The 17,216-nt window shown below is 49.0% G+C and overlaps 1 long non-coding RNA gene across 1 annotated transcript in view; it reads left to right on the top strand.

The window, feature by feature from the left end:
• The window catches only part of LOC133063200 (uncharacterized), a 29,426-nt gene extending 16,461 nt beyond the window's left edge, over window positions 1–12,965 (top strand). Inside the window, exon 4 of the long non-coding RNA XR_009694374.1 lies at window positions 12,487–12,965. This is a non-coding gene — a long non-coding RNA (uncharacterized LOC133063200). The remainder of the gene's footprint in view (window positions 1–12,486) is intronic.
• Window positions 12,966–17,216: the final 4,251 nt, after the last annotated feature.

Genomic DNA, 17,216 nt, shown 5'->3' with positions numbered 1-17,216 from the left:
CCTCACAGGCTATATAGCCTGCCAGGCTTCACTGTCCATGGAATTCTCCAGGCAAGAATACTAGGGTGGGTTGCCATTTCCTCTTCCAGGAATCTTCCCAACCTTCCCAGTCTTCCTCCTCCAGGGGAATCTGCCCAACCCAGGGATGGAACCTGCGTCTCCTGTAGCTTTTGTGTTGGCAGACAGGTTCTTTACCACTGAGCCTCCTGGGAAGCTCTCTAAAGGCCTCACCTGGTGTTAGAGACGTGATGATGTGTGTAACTAAGAAGTCATTCCCGATAGTATTCGATGCCTTCACTCAGCTGCACAGGGCCATGGCACTGTCCCTGTGCTGATGCGGTGGGGAACCCCCTGGGAGAAGCAGTGTCCCTGAAGGTCCCAACAGCGATGCCACAAAGGCTCTCTGTTGCCTGCTTTCTCTCTGCCTAAGATGCCCACCCTCACCGCTTGCCAAGACTTTGCCCCAGAGAAGGGAGCAAGACTGGCCCCCAGAGGGATCATGACCCGTCTGGTCCCCAGAGCTGTGCGAGAAGACACACAGCTGTCTGTTGTCTTAAACTGCCTGGTTTGCAGTCATTTGTTATGGCAGGAGATAGTACAACGGCTGGGTGTCACCTCACATCGATGTGTCCAACACCGAGCCCCAGGTCTTCCTCCAAAGCCCCCAGAGCCTCCCCCTCCAAGTTGATGTTGCCTTCTTTCCAGCTGCTAAGCCTGAAACCTTAAAGGCACTCTTGACTCTAAGATTTCACAGTCAAACCATCAGGATCTCTTGTGGCTCCCCCTTTGAAGCTGGTGGTTGTTTAGTTGCTTAGTCGTGTCTGACTCTTTGCAACCCCATGGACTGCAGCATGCCAGGCTTCCCTATCCTTCACCATCTCCCAGAGTTTGCTCAAACTCATGTCCGTTGAGTCCATGATGCCATCCAACCATCTTATCCCCTGATGGCCCCTTCTCCTTTTGCCCTCAGTCTTTCCCAGCATCAGGGTCTTTTCCAATGAGTCGGCTCTTCTCATCAGGTGGACAAAGTATTGGAGCTTCAGCTTCTGTCCTTCCAGTGAATATTCAGGGTTGATCTCCTTGTTGTCCAAGGGACTCAGTCTTCTCCAGCACCACAATTCAAAAGCATCAATTCTTCAGCGCTCAGTCTTCTTTATGGTTCCGCTCTCACATCCATACATGACTACTGGAAAAACCATAGCTTTGACTGTCTGGACCTTTGTCAGCAAAGTGATGCCTGCTTTTTAATATGCTGTTTAGGTTTGTCATAACTTTTCTTCCAAGGAGCAAGCGTCTTTTAATTTCATGCACTTTGAAGGTATGAACCCAGAATCTGAGCACCTTCCTCGGCCTCCACATGCTGGATTTCCAGGTCCACCAGCTCGTCTGTCTCTGCCCTTCTCTCTCTCTCTCTTACCTGCTCTCATCCATCCTGTTCCAGCCTCCTTGCTGTCCCCCTAATGCTCACCACATGCTAATGCCCACCACATGTCCAATACTTTCTCTCTCTCTCTCTCTCACCTGCTCTTATCCATCCTGTTCCAGCCTCCTTGCTGTCCCCCTAATGCCCTGGGGCCTTTGCACAGACCACTTCATCTCCTTGGGACGTTTGTCCTTGACAGCAGGATGGCTTGACACCTGTCCCCCTTCAGGTCTTTGTTCAGATGTCCCTTTCTCAGTAAGGTCTCTCTTGACCACTCATTCCAAACATCAGCCCCACCACAGCATCCCCATCGCTTCATCCTGCCCCCGTAACGCCTCCCATCACGTTCTGTCCTTCCTTCCTGTGCTGTTTGTTTATTGTCTGTGTCTCTGGCTACAGTGTAAACTCGAGGCCGGCAGGAGTTTTTACTTTCTGTATTCTCTGATCTATCACCCAGAGCGTGCCGGATTCAATAAATATTTGTTGAATAAATAAGTGGGAGGAAAAGTGTCGGCTCTTTCTTTCCTCACAAAGTGCATTTGCGGAGCTCACAAAATAAATGAAATTGTGTGGTCATCAAAACACATTGTCTATGCTGTAGCATTTTGAAATATGAAGATCTTCAGCTTTGCCAAAATGGTTGTCATTTTTCCCCCTCTGATTTGCCAAATTGAGAAGCCTCCCCGCTTTGCACCATGAGTGGATCCCTTGCATTGGCTCCATTGCAGTGGAAACACATTGGGAACAGTGGTATTTCTCTCCCAAGTGCAGTCCCAGACAACCATTGCCAGAGGCCCCACCAGGAATGCCTGCAGCCCCTCCACATACTCCCGAGGGGTTACAGTTAGGGGTTAAGGGTTAGGGGTTAGTGTTGAGGTTAGGGGTTGGGGTTAGGGGTTAGAGTTAGTTTTTATGTTTTTTGCTATTAATACACAGAGATAGTTCCATGGATTTTATAGGGTATTCTTTCCATTTTTACAACCCCATATGTTGAAGGTAGTGTGTGTGCTCAGTCATGCCCAACTCTTGGCAACCCCATGAACTGTAGCCCACCGGGCTCCTCTGTCCATGGGATTATCCTGGCAAGAATACTGGAGTGGGTTGCCATTTCCTCCTCCAGGAGATCTTCCCACCCCAGGGACTGAACCTTCGATTCCTGCTCCTGCATTGGCAGGTGAATTCTTTACCACTGAGCCACCTGGGAAGCCCCTCTTGAAGGTAACCTTCTGTACAGATCTTTCGGTTGGTTTTCTCATCCTGGACTGTTTCTGAGATTTATCCATGTTGATGCATGTGGCCACAGTTCCTCTGTTTAATTGCTGCGTAGTCCTTCACTGGGTGAAGAAACTGCAGTCCTTTATTAGTTCTTCTGTTGTTGGGCGTTTAGCTCATTTGCAGCTCTGAGCAGTTACCAGCAATGCTGGAATGAGCCTCCCCTACACGTCTGTCTCCAGGGCTCATGGGTGAGGAGGGCTTCTTCAGTGTGTTCCTGGGATGGACTTCTTGCATTTCTGGCGGGGGGGGGGGGGGGACTGATCGCCTAGTGTGCCTCTGGAGGACACTCTAGCTCAGTCTTGCCCACTTTTTTTAAAAAGTGATGTTATCTTTTAAGTCTCATTCCATCTCAGGATTTCCCTTCCATTTTTTTTCCTTGCACTTTTACTGCAGAAAAATCTGAGGTGCTTTTGGCTGATTGCATCTCCCCAGTGCCCTTCAGCAGGAACCCCTGGTCTCTGTAGTTCCTGCACATTGGCGACTGGCTCCAGAGGCTGATTAGACCCATGATTAATCCCTTCGGGAGGACACGATGTGGTGGATGTGGTGTCCTCCCTTCCTCACTGCATGGTCGAGACTCTCCAGTTCAGTGTGAAGTCACAGTGACAGCCACCATCACTGTTATGTCCCTGACTCCAGTGACAGTGCTTATGGGGGACTGCCATTGAGAAGGATGCTGGGGGTTAAGCAGGGATAAATATATTTTATTAGGTATCTGTGGATAGGGTATCCCATGTATCCTATCCCTGTTTCTTTGGGCGCCTTTTTAAAAAATTAGAATGGATACTGAAAATTTTCAAATGCCCTTTCAGCATAAAATGATGATCTTTTCATTTCCCATTGAATTACATTATTTTATTAGATTTCCTCAAATTGTTCTTATAGTCCATAAGAAAGTTCTTGGTTGTGATGTATTTGATACTCAATTCATTCACTAGTATGGTATTTCATTTAGAAATTTTGCATCTACACTCATGGGTGAGAGTGGCTGGTAGTGAATTATTATCTGTACTACTATTATCGTTCATGGTAACTAGTGGTGGTTCTATGTCTGCTTCTATTGCAGTCTGCCAGGTATTAATATCAAGCGTATGCTCTTCCCAAGAAAAGAAGGTAACAGATTTTCTACTTTTTCTGTTCACATGCTGCTTGGCTGTTTTGTTGTTCATTTGCTAAGTCATGTCCAGGTCTTTGTGACCCCATGGACTGCAGCATGCCAGGCTTCTCTAGAGTTTGCCCAAACTCATGTCCATTGAGTCAGTGATGCCATCCAACCATCTCATCCTCAGTCACCCCCTTCTCTTCTTGCCCTCAATCTTTGTCAGCATCAGGGTCTTTTCCAATGAGTCAGCTCTTTGCATAAGGTGGCCAGAGTATTGGAGCTTCAGCTTTAGCCTTAGTCCTTCCAATGAATATTCAAGGGTTGACTTCCTTTAAGAATGACTAGTTTGATCTCCTTGCTGTCCAAGGAACTCTCAAGAGTCTTTTCTCCAGCACCATAATTCAAAAGCATCAATTCTTCAGCACTCGGCCTTCTTTAGTAATTTCCTGAGAAGGTCTCTCAGAATGATGTCTTCTTAGTCAAACACAGTTTTGTGGGTAGTCTTTACACTTCAAGCAAAGTTTGGCTGGATATAAAACCATAGATCACACCCTCCTTCCATGAGGATATTGTAAGGATTCCTCTCTCTCTCTTAGAGTGTTCCTGGGACAACTGGAGAAGGGAATGGCAGCCCACTCAAGGATTCTTGCCTGGGAAATCCCATGGACAGAGGAGCCTGGCAGGCTGTGGGGTCAGAAAGAATCAGACACGACTGAGCAACTGAACAGCAAACAGCTGTGACAACATCTGAGACCTGCTTGGATTTTATTTTTCCTCGTAAGTGTCTTCCTTAGCTAGAGCCCACTAGGCTCCTCTGTCCTTGGGATTTCCCAGCCAAGAATCCTGGAGTAGGTTGCCATTTCATCTTCCCAACCCAGGGACTGAACCTGCATCTCCTGCATTGGCAAGCAGATTCTTTACCACTGAGACACCTTCAAGCCCCAGATAAGTTCTAATCTGAATTTTTAACAAGTGTCCCAATTGACGGAAAGAAATTTTTGGGGCCACACTTTGAGAAATATCTAGAAATTTTTCATCATTGAAGGGAGCAACTTGATCCAGAATCAAAGATAAGTTCCGGTCAGTCCAGCACCTGGCACCATGCTTGGCACACACAGATGGCTCCATAAACAGACTGAGTGGAGCAAGTGGGGTTTTCCTAGGTCTTCTGCTGAGGAAAATGCTAGAGGAAAAATGTTTGTTAAATCAAAAACTAACAAACATGTCAGCTAGGACAGTTTAGCCCCAGCCGCTAGCCAGATAAAGCACTGTTTATGAAGGCAGCTCCTAGGGTCCTTGGTGAGAAGAGATCAGCGGCAGGACCAGTGGTTTGTCCAGAAATATCTCTTAGTCAATCTTCAGGACTTGAAAACTGAGGGGGAGGAATTGTCTCCAAAGGTATATGAAGATGCCTGATGGAAAAAACACAGGGCTGCATGGAGCCCTCCAGTGAGATGAGAAACTGGCTTTGTTTATAGTAGCATGAAACAACCGCTGATGAAAAACATCTTTAATTCATTAAAAGATCAAAGACTGAAATGTAAGACCTGATACCGTAACATTCCTAGAAGAAAGCGTAGGGAGGAGCTCCTGAGTGTTGGCCTTTGGAATGTTTGTTTTGTTTTTTCTTTTTTAGCATGATTCCAAAAGCACAAACAGCGAAGCAGAAATCAACACATGGGACTACATCCAACACAAATGTTTCTGCCTGCAAAAGAAACAGTTAAGAAAATGAAGAGAGACCTTACAGGATGGGAGAAAAGTTTTGCAAACCATGTATCAGATAAGAGACTAATATGCACAATAAGTAAAGAATTTACAGAACTTAATAACAACAAAACCCATCTGATTAAAAATGGGCAGGAGAACAAAACAGACATTTTTCCAAAGAGGGCATCAAAATGACCACCAGGCCTATGCGACGATGTCCCACATCACTAACCATCAGGGACATGCAGATCGCCCAGGAAGTATCACCTCACACCTGTTGGATGTCATCACTAAGCATCTGTGTTGTACCAGATCTTGTGGTCAGATTTATCAGAACTGTCAGAGTTCGTCTCAGATTTATTTAGTAAGTAACCCTGTTGTAGTGATAAGAGAGTATATGCCATGTGATCGAAATACCATCCAAGGAATATCTAGTGTTGGCATTTTCTTTTGTTGTTTAGTCACTAAGTCATGTCTGAGTCTTTTGTGACTGTAGCCCGCCAGGCTACTCTGTCCATGGGATTCTCCAGACAAGAATACTGGAGTGGATTGCCATGCCCTCCTCCAGGGGATCTTCCCGACCCAGGGATCAAACCTGCTTTTCTTATGTCTCCTGCATTGGCCGGCGGGTTCTTTACCACCAGCGCCACCTGGGAAGCGCCGCGGTGCTCTGCGATGTGAGCCCAGACGAGTGAACACAGCCATGGACCCCGTCAGAGAGCATCACTGATAAGCACCGCCCGACTTCATCCTTGGACAGTCTTGTCCTCCTGACATCAGTCTCCATTGTTACGCTTTTCTTTGACCTTCTTGTCACAAGCCTTCAAGAAATAATAAATATCTTGAAAGCCAAGACTGACATGAGTGGACAACTTTGATAAATTTATGTCAATATTCTGACATTGGCCTGTCTTTCAGACAGGGTAATGAAGGTGGATGCTCCCAGGTTCCATCTGACTGTTTACAAAGCTTCCACCTAATCACACACCTTCCCCCTATGCCAGATTAGGAGTTTATAGATGAAAAGGTCAGCTGGGATTAGGGGCTTTTTAACTCATGCAATCAATGACAGCGACCTCTCCAAGTTTATTTCCAACTCAAAGATGGGCAATTATATGAAATTTATGCTCAGCGAAGAAGAAAAGCAATTATAATGATTTTTGCATGCATTTGAAGAGTATTGATGCATTCCCCACAGGTGTGTGGAAGCTAATTAGCATTTCCATTAATATTAGTTACTGATTACTGTTTACTGAGCACCTTCTCCGTGCCAGGTCCCGTGCTTGGTGCTGCAGATAGAAGCGACCCGGTGCTGGGCGCCGCGGAGCTCAGGGTCTCCTGGGAGAACCAGATGCTAATGAAACAGAAACGGAGACGTTTCACAAACTCTGAGGAGCACGATGAAGGAAAAGCCACAGCATCCTGAGACAGTGGGAGGTACGGGGCTGGGGGCAGCCCAGAGCAGGGACCCAAGTGAGCTGCTTCTGAGGAAAAATATGAGCACAAAAGCATCACAGTGGAGAGACAGCCTCCCCTGGGTCATTCTGTAGCCATTTAGGGCTTTGTGGTGGTGTTTAGTTTCTAAGTCACGTGAGACTCTTTGCATACCCATGTACTGCAGTACACCAGGCTCCCCTGTCCTTCACTATCTCCTGGAGTTTGCTCAGATTCATGTTCATCAAGTCGGTGATGCCATCCAACCATCTCATCCTCTGTCATCCCCTTCTCCTCCTGCCCTCAATCTCCCAGCATCAGGGGCTTTTTCAATGAGTCTGTTCTTCCCATGAGGTGGCCAAAATATTGGAGCTTCAGCATCAGTCCTTCCAATGATTATTCAGGGTTGGTTTCCTTCAGGATTGACTGGTTGGATCTCCTTGCAGTCCAAGCGACTCTCAAGAGTCTTCTTCAGCACCACAGTTCAAAAGCATTAATTCGTTGGCACTCAGTCTTTTTTATGGTCCAACTCTCACATCTGTACATGACTTCTGGAAAAACCATAGACTGGACCTTTGTCAGCAAAATGGTGTCTCTGCTTTTTAATATGCTGTCTAGGTTTGTCATAGCTTTTCTTCATAGCTTCCACTTTTTCCCCATCTGTTTGCCATGAAATGATGGGACCAGACTGTAAGCTGCTAAAGACTCCTGACCTGATATTAAAAGCAATGGGGAGCTTTGTGCGTGTGTGTTTTAAGCAGCTTTGTTGGGCTACAGTTCATCTATTTAGTGTCCAGGGTCAGTGGCTCTCCAGATATCCAGATATGTGCAGCTGTCTCCATAGTCAACTTTAGGACATTTGCATCACCTCAAGAAGAGGCCCCATACACTGACGATGTAGACATCAACGCACTGTTCCCCACCCCCACTGTAGCCCCTGGCAACCACTCATCTCTTTTCCGTCTCTATGGATTTGCTGCTTCTGGACATTACATGCAAATGGAACCATACACTATGTGGCTTCCTCCGAGTCTAGTTTTTTTCACTGAGCATTGTGTTTTCAAGGTTCATCCATGTTGTAGCACATGTGTCAGTTCTTCATCCCTTTTTATGGCTGAATAATATTCCCTCATGAATAGATCACATTGTGTTTTTCCTTTCATCTATGGGCTCGTGAGTTGCTTCTACCTTTACTGCTGCTACTGCTAAGTCACTTCAGTCGTGTCTGACTCTGTGCAACCCCATCCCTGGGCTTCTACCTCTAGGCTAGTGTATATAGTGCTACTAGGAACTCGGGTGTGCAAGTTTTCATGTGGATGTATGTTTTCATTTCTCATGGGCGTTTAGGAATGGAACTGCCGGGTTGTATGCTAACTGTGTTCAGTCCCAGAGACACCAGACTTTTCTGCAGTGGCAGCACCGTTGTACTTTCCACCAGTGGTGTGTGCAGGTTCCAGTTCTTCCACATCCTGGTGGACGCTTGTTGTTGCAGAGTGTTTGATGTACCTGTTCTGGAGGGTGTGAGGAGGTATTGCACTGTCTTTGGGTGCTGTTAAGTTCAGAGATGCCAGGATCATCCAGGGCTGTGTGTCTAGTGCTGTAGTTCTCAAACTCGGAGGCTCATCAGTATCAGGCATGGAAATTAAAACGCACAAAAGACAGCGTGACGCCCCTGTCTGACTCTGCAGGCCCAGGGTGCCGGTAACTGCATTTCTAGTGTGTTCTCAAGTGGTGATGCTGCTGCTGCTCCAGACTCCAGACTTGGAGAACCGCTTTGCTAAACTTGGCGAAGCCCTGGGTAGTCATTACTCAAATTCATTTCATGCGCCTTCACTCATCAAAGGTCGTCTGCATAAAACTTGGACCACCCTCCAAGCAGCACAGAGTCTAAACTACAAGTTGTTTGCCCAAGTTGTGGTCCAGGAATTTGGAGTCAGCTGTGGGCTTTCTCTCGTGGCGCTTATGGTAAAGAATCCACCTGCCAATGCAGGAGATGTAAGAGACAGGGGTTTGATCCCTGGATTGGGAAGATCCTCTGGAGGAGGAAATGGCAACCCAGTCCAGTATGCTTGCCTGGAGAATCCCGTGGACAGAGGAGCCTGGTGGGCTACAGACCATGGAGTCCCAAAGAGACGCCTACACGACCGAAGCGACACGCACGGTTGGAGCAGAGCCTGTTAAGACCCCCAACTGAGTACGCGTGAGCGTGCGCCCAGGGACGTTGACGACAGAGGGCGGAAAGGCCACTCTCAGGTGGTGACTTGGCTTAGCTGCGCTTGCGCAGAACCCTCCGGCCCGCCCCTTATCCCATCACCTCCCCCACGCGCCTCTCATGCTGCGCGGCTTTATCCCACAGTCTGTTAGCCCCTTTCTTTCCGGGCGGCTGGTGTGAGACCTGTTCTGTCTCCCCACTCGGCCGCCTTGCAAATACCCGCCTCTCTGTGCGGCACACCTCAGCGTCTCCACGCTTTGACTTGCTCAGCGCACGCGCAAGCGGGCACGCCAAACCTGGTTCGGAAACGTCAAGAAAGGAGGCGAGAGCGGGTGGAGTTAGGGTTAGAGTCGACAAGCGAGTGGGAAGTGAGAGGAGAAAGGGAGAGACGGGGAAGGAGATGGAGAAGGAGCCGCGGAGGAGGGAATGCAGCGGGGAGACTCGCCTGGGTTAAAATGCCGAGACCCGTCCCCGGATGCTCAGAGCACCTTCACCAAAGTCACCCAACATTGCAAACAACCAAGATGCCTTCGGCCAATGTGGGGGTACTCATGGTTATTCCAGTCAGCGGATTATTACTCAGCATTGAAAAGAAACGAGCTGTCACTCCGTGGACAGGCATGGAGGGGCCTTAAATGCGTACCCATGAGCGAACGCAGCGAGGCTGAAAGGCTCATAGACCGTGATGCCAAGTATAACATTTTGTAAAAAGCAAAACTATGGCGATAGTCAAAGATGAGTGGTTGCCAGGGCTTGGGAGAAGGCAGGAGGCAGGAGGAATAAGCGAGCACAGAGGATTTTCAGGGCAGTGAGAGGACTCTGCCTGTCATGGTAGATCCCTCTGTCAAACAACCCACAGGTTGTAAGATGTGGAAACGATAGACTCAGTTGATGACAGTGCAGCAGTATTGGTTCCTTAGTTGTAACGTCCCACACTGATAGGATGTAAACAGCAGGGGAACTTGAAGGCAGGGGCTCTGCAGCACGGGGGTGGGGAGGTCAGGTCCTGGTCTGGGGGCCCCAGAGCAGCAGGAGGGAAGGTGGCAGCCCAGATGTGGGGAGACTTGTGGGCGCAGCCTGGGAAAGTGAAGGCATTTCACACTGGCAGCTTCCATTTCAGGTGGAGAAGGATGCAAAGTCATTGTCTTAAAGTGGGGGGTGGCGGGGGGGGGGGGGGGATTTGAGATTCAAAACAGTCGTGGATCAGGAACAAGGGAGCTGCTGAGAGGACCTAGTGGAGGCCCTGGGGGCAGGGAGAGCCTGAGGATACAGGAACTCTAACCTCACTAGAAAATGGGCATTTTTAACTGCATCTTAAAGATGCCTTCAGGCGCTTTCCTTCTGAGTTCCCCTCCTCCCCCATGACAGGGGACCCTAAAAGACCCCCCAACTGGGAGGTGTGCTTGTTTGGCATTTCAGGGAGGTATTCATTTCCTTCTGTGTTTTCCCTAAATGGTCAGCACCCTTCTGGCGCTCAATTTATTACATAATGGTTTGTTTCCAGACGTTCTACCCCTAGAAGGCCCTGAGGGCCAGGTCAGTACCTTCTTCACATTTTTCTTCCAAATGTCTGGCAGAGTGGAGTTGTTACCTTAGTATCTTGTCACCATCGGAGTATTTGACTTTTGTTAATTAGTAGCGAACATTGCCTCACATCCTTAACAACAGACATGTCCTTCATCAAGGGTCATCCTGGCTCTGGTGTCAGGACCCAGATCCTTCCTGGAGGAACAGATCTGGGTGGTGCTCATGGTTGATCCCACATGGTTCTCAGAATAAGTACACCCTGCTTTTTAACAGTTTATTTTTGTTGGGGTGAAGTTCACATCCCGTAAAACTGCCCACCTCATAATGAACAGCTCAGCGGCATTTAAGTCCACTCAGGATTGTGCGACCACCGTCCTTAATTCTGTGACTTTCTCGTGTCAGAAAGAGACCCTGTGCCCATCAGTCACACCGCCCATGCCCACCCCATGACAGATGCTAACGTGCTTCCTGTCTCATGGACTTACCGGCTCTGGGCATTTGGGTTGATCTGCCTCTTGGTTGTAACAGTGATGCTGCGGGGACGTCGCTGGTGATCCAGTAGCTGAGACCTCACCTTCAGTGCAGTGGGCTATGGGTTCAGTCCCTGGTCAGAAGCGAAGATCCCGCTTATCTCACAGCTCGAACTCTAGAACATAAAAGCAGTATTGTAACAAATTAAATGGGGACTTTTAAAAACAAGGATGCTGATGCTGTGAACTTGCATGCAGCTGCCCTGCTTTTGAAACAGACGCTCACCTGTGCCACCTCTCCACTCACCCCACCCTGTCCTTCTGTCCCCCCCGCCAAGGTTCCCAGCCCAGTTACCACCACCACCTTCAGCAGGCCTTCAGGGAAGGAGACGGGCCACAGTGGCCCTGCCCCTCCCCAAGACTGCTCCCAGACCACTTCCCAAGTCCTTCTGTTTCCATCCGCAAAGGTGCCACTGGAGAAACCCTGGTGTTTCTGCAAGGCAGGGAGGGAGTGAGGGGGACACAATGGCCTTCTGCTGGGCCTTTCATTTGGTGACGTGCTTTTTATCTTCTGAGTGCTTTGTCTCAGCTGTCCCTCCACATTCACACACCCAGATGCACCTCGTTATTTTTAGCTGTTTAATGAGCTCCCCTCCTGTTGATGGGCTCGTGGGAGGTTTCCCATTTTTCACTCACTCAAGTAATTTTGTGACAAACATCATTTAAATGCTTCGTCCTCGTAAACACACCAGGATTGCTGCCTGCCGAGTGGATGCTGCGCGAGGTCTCGGTCACTGGAAACGTGCCTTGTCAGTTTGAATGGACTCCACCTGTTCCCCCCACAGTCCTTGTCCCAGCGCTCCGCTAGGACAGCCTGCCTCAGTTCTTTTGCCAACACTCTAAATTCTTCAATGTGATGCTCCTGCAAACCCGGGGAAGGGAAGCAGCACTGAATTCTTGTTTTCATCTGCATTTCCCTGGCTAGCAACCACACAGTTGTTTATAGGTGGGACTAAGGCAGCTGTTCTCAACCACGGGTGATGGGATGCCCTCCAGCATCAGCGTAGCCAAGTCTGGAGACGTTTCTGGTTGTCAGGCTGGGTGAGTGGGGCTTCTGGCCTCTAGAGTGTGGAGACCTGGGATGCAGCTGACCATCCTGCAGTGCACCCCACAACAAAGAAGGTCCATGGTGCAAAGTGGAGAAACCTGGAGACGAGAAATACATGGTCTAAAACCTACCCCTGTAACTGGGTGCACCCTGGAATAGCGTGTGGGGTTTTTATAGAAAACAGTGATGATGAGACATTTCTCAGCAAAGCTTATCTCTGTACAGGAGTTGTGAGAGCTGCCCTGTTGAATGATGTCCACAAAGGTGGTGAGGACTTCTGTCCACGGCAGTTAGCAACACGATTGCCCACGTGTCATTCTTCATCTCCAGCCTCAAGCGAGAAGAACCTGGTCAGTGGGATTTGCAGCCTGCAGCCCCTTACTGACCACAATGCTCTTTTGTCATCTGCTGTCCCTCCCCCGTGCCCGCTGTGCTGGGCACATTTCCCACCCGAACAGTTCCAGTCATTCCTTCACTTTCTGTGCCTTGCCTTTATTTCACAGGCAGGTATTCGAAAATGTCTGTTAAATGATTCAACATTTTCTGCTACATAATGAAAATTTATTCCCCTCCACTTTCCCAAATCATCTTAAGAGTAAGAATTAACTGTTTGGGAAATAAATATTTATGCATATTATTCCTGACCTCTGCCTCTCTTCAAATGGTAAAGGAAAATTGTGCACCAACCTGACAAAAAAAAGCAGAACTTAAAAACAAACTACATTGCATGAAAATCCCCAGGATTAACGTCCACAGGCAGAATCTTGGAAAGGGCCCATCTCCCTTGATTTTCTGTAATGAAATTCCTCAAGTAATCAAAAGAACAAACATTTAGAAGAACAGTGGACCGAAGTATTTGCTCCTTCATAAGCTTTGTTAGTAATTCCACATACACGCCCACGGTCATCCTATGGAGCTGCTCTAATAAAACATGGGGGCCGACAGAAACGTCATACGGTTTCAGCCCTTTGCTCTCTTTTGATGTGAGAGTGAATATTAATCGAGGAGGTGGACGTGGGGACTGGGGGCATGTTCACCCAGATGGAGCCCCGTGCATCCGTTCATGGAGAACAGGACGTCCCGGCCAAGGCTGCTGTCAGTCTGCAGCACTTACTCTCCAGGGGGTTTGAACCCGTCAGTGCTGCTCTCAGAAGTGGGTGGGGTGATGCTGGGAGTCCTGTGGGGGAGCAGCCTCCCAAAGCTGGTTCTCATGCGGGTACATGCACCATTGTTGTTAATACATTCTATACAGCTGATGAGCTTTTTGTTGTTCAGTCATTAAGATGTGTCCACCTCTTTGCGACCTCATGGACTGCAGCACACCAGGCTTCCCTGTCCTTCACTATCTTCCAGAGCTTGCTCAAACTCATGTCCATGGAGTCGGTGATGCCATCCAACCATCTCATCCTCTGTCGCCCCCTTCTCCTCCTGCCCTCAATCTTTCCCAGCATCAGGGTCTTATCCAGTGAGTCGGCACTTCACATCAGGTGGCCAAAGTGTTGGAGCTTCAGCTTGAGGAGTCTTTCATAATTTCTTGAACAGCCCATTTTTGCTGATTCCGTAAGTGTTTAAGTACCCTGGGGCAGACTGAATCACTGGTGTGGCTTCTTCCCTCCCCTGTAGTTTATTGTGCATCCAGATCTTGGCCACAGCTTCATGAAGGGCAGAGTATTTTCTTAGCACTGGACACTGAGTTTGGCCACATGTCACGCTTTGGCTCATATGGGTTAACAGGCGATGCTGAGGCTTAAAATGTGCCTATCCAGTGCAGTTGGGCCGCACACTGCTTGCCTCTGGGGTCCAACTGATCCAAAGGTAAGCACAGAGCAGGCAGACTCTGGCCAAACACAGCCAAACCTAGCGAGATCAGCCAAATCCCCACCAACTGGCAGACACTTGAGCCAGAAGTAACTGCTTGTTGCTGTTCACAGAGAGTTCGGGGCCTTTGTTGTGCGCCTAGTCGCTCAGCCGTGTCTGACTCTTTGCAACCCCGTGGACTCCTCTGTCCGTGGGAATTCTCCAGGCAAGAATACTGGAGTGAGTTGCCATTTCCAACTCTAGGGGGGTCTTCCCTACCCAGGGATTGAACCCAAGTCTCTTGCATCTCCTGCACTGGCAGGTGGATTCATTACCACTAGTGCCCCCTGGGAAGCCCCTGTCAACATTTACCCGTATGTAAATGGAGAAGTGTTAGACCCTGAAAAGTCAGAGCCTTGAGAACGGGCTCCCCTGTGTATTTCAGGCTATAGACAGTTTTCCTTTTTTTCTAATTTATTTTTAATTGGAGGATAATTACAATGTTGTGTTGGTTTCTGCCATACATCAACACGAATCAGCCGCAGGTGTATATATGTATGTCCCCTCCCTCTTGAACCTCCCTCCCACCTTATAGGCAACCTTCTTAACTGGTAGCAGAAGGTTAAAGTGAAAGAAAGAGATCCAGCATGGGAGTCGAGTTTGTTCTTCCCTGTTAGGATAGGGGTACCCTTCTTAGGGAAGGCAACTCAAACTGAGATTTATCAGGCAGCTACGGGAGGGGAAGGAGCTTTTCAGCAAAGAGAGGAGATACGTGCAGTGTCCGTGGATCTGCTGGCATGCAGTCTGGCTGGAGTGTGGGATGTTAGGGGCAGGCAGACTGACATGGGGCCAGAATTGGGGGCCTGCACTCCACTGCAACCAGACCCAACAGCCTCTTCTAAAGTCCTCTGGAGAGAATCTGGTGTAAAAAGCTGAAAGTGATCAGAAGAGAGACTTTGATATAGGGGAAGAAAAATTCAATGTGAAATCCTGCCGTAATAAGAAACACAGCCACCCTAGAGAATGCTGGCACCTCCAGAGGAGACCTGACTTTCAGTTTGTGCCTGATACAGACAGACTGATAATGTCATCCTGACAGATGACAGATAGTGTCAGACTGACAGGCTCTAAAAGGCAGCAAAGAATTGGAGAAAAACACAAGGAGGATAAAAAGCTTACAAGTGGGCTGAAATCTCCCAGACAGAAAAAATGAAAAAAATGTCAGCTGACTGAAGTGTAAGTTTCTACGAGGGGCAAGACGTCCCCTGCTCACCATGCATCGTCTGGGACAACGGTGAGTGTCTGAAGAGCTCGCAGGGCCGGGCACCGGACAGTGTGTGGAGGACCCAGGGGCCAGAGAAGAGCGCCTTGCAGTTCACGGTGTCTGGAGCGGTTCCCTGGGGAGGTGTCCCGGGAAGGACCGAGGCTCAGACCCACCGCCCACGGGGGAGCCCAGCAGGCGAGTGAACGCACGCAACAGGCTCAGGTTCGGATGGCAGGGCTTGGTGGGGACCATGGCTTACAGCCCCAAAGGGCAGCTGCTGCTCCAGCCCCTTCCCTACCTGTTGGCAGGCAGCTCTGAGGACCCACAATGCTGATGCTTCCAATTGGTTTCTGGGGGGGTCAGAAATTTTACTGGGATGTCATCTAATGTGTAAAAGCTGTTAACTAGTTCAAATTAAAAAAAAATAAATAAGCACTGCATGTGTCAAATTAAAACCCCAAATAGATTCAGTCCTGACTGCCGGCCAGTGGTCAAAAGCGTTCATTTAAATCCCAAGGGGAATGGAAGGACCCGCCACCAGGATGAGGTTTCACAAATAGCCACATTTTAGCTGAATCCAAAAGCCGCCTTTGCATCAGGAGTCAGACTAGGAGAGGCTTTCTGAACCCCTGGCAAGAAGCACACAGAAGCGGGGCGCAGAAAATGCCAGCCACTTCAGAGTCGTCGTGAAGCATCTGCACCAGGTCCCGAAGATAAGGCACAGATACAGCAACTGCGTCCTCCTCCAGATAGGGCTTTGTGGGATCTGGGGGATTGCTGGCTTTGGGTTTCGGGGCTTCAGAAATACCGTTCAAAGGAATAAAAACAAAATCGCATTTAGTTATGAATTTACTTGAGGATTTCCCTGTATTTTCTGAATACCAGCCTCTTTCACAGTATTATGTCATTGTAGGAACCATTGCAAGGCTTCCTAGGAGGCTCAGTGGTAAAGAATCTACCTGACAATGCAGGAGACATGGGTCAGGAAGATCCCCTGGAGGAGGAAATGGCAACCCACTGCAGCATTCTTGCCTGCAAAACCCCATGGAGAGGGGAGTCTGGTGGGCTACAGTCCATGGGGTCACAGAGTCTGACGCAGTTGAGCATGCACACACACAAGAACCACTGCAGGTGTTTTAACCATTTCACAGCTTTTTCTTGGTCAGAAGAGCAGGGCCACTATGAGTTTTTTGGATCTAGGGGTTTTCTGTGGACACTGGTCCTTTACACATGGGGGAAGTGAAGGCTTGGAAGGTGGTTGTGGGAGATCGTAGAAAAGTCATTCAGCGGGTCCCCCGGAGCACAGAGCAGTGGGTACGGTAGGTCCTTGGGGGAAATACAAGAGGTCAAGCACAGGTGGCAATTCCAAGGACTGTGACTGGGAGTTCCACGCGAGGACGATGGGACACTTGGACGGCTGCTGTCCCTCTGGACCACGGCCAAGGGTCTCAGGTGAAAAGAGGAGAGGATGCTCTGACATGGAGCCCAGAGGGTGTGCTGGCCACCCTGGGCAGAGTGGGGGTGATGGGGACCACTGTCCCAGGGACCCCTGGCATCTGCCCATCCCTGCGTCTGCTCAGGGTTTTCTGGGAACAGCAGCTGCTGCTCATCCCTCCCTCAAATCTCCTGCAAAGTCCTCTTCCCACCAACTCTACCCAGAAGCTTGTAGGGCAGAACTCAGACATGGAGTTCTCAGCCTCAGCCAAGGTGATCAGGTAACTCTGCATATAGGAAAGTGAAGTCGCTCACTTGTGTCCAACTGTTGGTGAACCTGTGGACTGTGTCCATGGGATTTTTCAGGCAAGAGTACTGGAGAGGGTTGCTATTTCCTTCTCCAGGGGATCTTCCCGAGCCAGGGATCGAACCCAGGTCTCCCGTGTTGTAGACAAACGCT

This window comes from Dama dama, chromosome 10, assembly GCF_033118175.1.
Source record: "Dama dama isolate Ldn47 chromosome 10, ASM3311817v1, whole genome shotgun sequence".
NCBI classification, from domain to species: domain Eukaryota; kingdom Metazoa; phylum Chordata; class Mammalia; order Artiodactyla; family Cervidae; genus Dama; species Dama dama.
Note: the sequence above shows the minus strand (reverse complement) of the source record. Positions and strands in the feature narration are given on the sequence as shown.